The following is a 1,853-nucleotide window of genomic DNA, read 5'->3' on the forward strand; positions in this document are numbered from 1 at the left end:
CCCTGTCTCTACTAAAAATACAAAAAGTAGCTGGGCATGGTGGCACGTGCCTGTAGTCTCAGCTACTCGGGAGGCTGAGGCAGGAGAATCGCTTGAACCCGGGAGGTGGAGGTTGCAGTGAGCTGAGATGATGCCACTACAATCCAGCCTGGTGACAGAGTGAGACTCCGTCTCAAATAAATAAATAAATATATATGTACACACACACACATATGTATATATGAATATTACATGACATCATGGTGGAGCATAAACCAGAAGGACAACCCTGAAGCCATAAAATAAATCCTAGACTTCATTTAAAATATATATATATTGGAGACAGTATCACTCTGTCACCCAGACTGGATTGCAGTGGTGTGATCTCAGCTCACTGCAACCTCTGCCTCCCAGGTTCAAGGGATTCTCCTGCCTCAGCCTCCTGAGTAGCTGGGATTACAGGCATGCACCACCATGCCCAGCTAATTTTGTATTTTTAGTAGAGGTGGGGATTCTTCATGTTGGTCAGGCTGTTCTGGAACTCCAGACCTCAGGTGATCTGCCTGCTTTGGCCTCCCAAAGTGCTGGGATTACAGGCGTGAGCCACCGCACCCGGCCAGTTTTAAGTATTCTTTAGATGACAGTTGGCTGAGAGAGTTAAGCTGTTATCTGAAGACGTGAAGTCAGTAGAAAGGAATGCTTGAGTTAAGATAAGGGGGTTATGGGGGCTGAGGACCTTGTTATGTAGATGAAGGTTCGTAGGTAGCAGCCCTCAGAGAGAATAGGTAGTAAATGTCTCTTTCAGACCTTAAAGAGGTCAGACTCACAGGTAATCTCTCCTAGATCTGGGAAAGGCCTAGAAAGGGAAGGCCTGGGTGCATTAATGGAGATTCTCTACCGATTCAAATTTCCACTGCAAAAGGCAGCTTTGCAGAGCCATTTCAATGTGTTAGCCCTGTGGCAGCCATCTTAAAATATGTTAAAGAAATATATTTTGGGATAAAATAATTTGGTTTCCTTCAGTGTCTGCTATCTATCATGTGATGCTATACCAGAGTCAGGTTGGAAAGTAAGCCCCATTGTGTCAGCTTAATTTTAAAAATCTAATTAGATTTTTGTGGTTTGTAGGGCATGACTCCCCAGGCCCCTTAGATAGGAATTTCAAGATCGGAGTTTAGTCCTCATATGCCATAGGAAATCAAAAGACAAGTTATAGACTGGGAAGAATATTTGCAACTCTTGAGAAGAGAGGCGATATTGAAACTGCCTTTGCAAAAATTTTAACAGTGAGAAAATTATGACAGTGAAAGAGATCTGATCTAAACAACCCCCATCTTGCCTTTAAACTCTAAACTGGCCTTGGTCATCCCTGGGCATGGGCCAAGCTAACTTTGGGGAAAATGCAGTTTGCAGTTTAAATTATAATAGCCCTTCCCCAAAACTAAAGCACCTTTGTAAAACTAATGAGGCTGGGCACAGTGGCTCACGCCTGTAATCCCAGCACTTTGGGAGGCCGAGGTGGGTGGATCACATGAAGTCAGGCATTCGAGACCAGCCTGACCAATATGGTGAAACCCCTGTCTCTACTAAAAGTACAAAAATTAGCCAGGCGTGGTGATGGGCGCATATAGTCCCAGCTACTCAGGAGGCTGAGGCAGGAGAATCACTTGAACCAGGGAGGCAGAGTTTGCAGTGAACTGAGATAGCACCACTGTACTCCAGCCTGGGCAACAGAGCAAGACTCCATCTCAAAAAAAAAAAAGAGAGAAAAAAAAGAAAGATGAAAGGGGCCTGAATTTTGCTAAGATGTAGGTGGAGTTAAATGATTAATGGCCATTGTTCCGGAGACCACAAGATTTGCAACTTCCCCTGTT

Source organism: Mandrillus leucophaeus, unplaced genomic scaffold, assembly GCF_000951045.1.
Source record: "Mandrillus leucophaeus isolate KB7577 unplaced genomic scaffold, Mleu.le_1.0 Scaffold243, whole genome shotgun sequence".
In the NCBI taxonomy this organism is placed as follows: Eukaryota; Metazoa; Chordata; class Mammalia; order Primates; family Cercopithecidae; genus Mandrillus; species Mandrillus leucophaeus.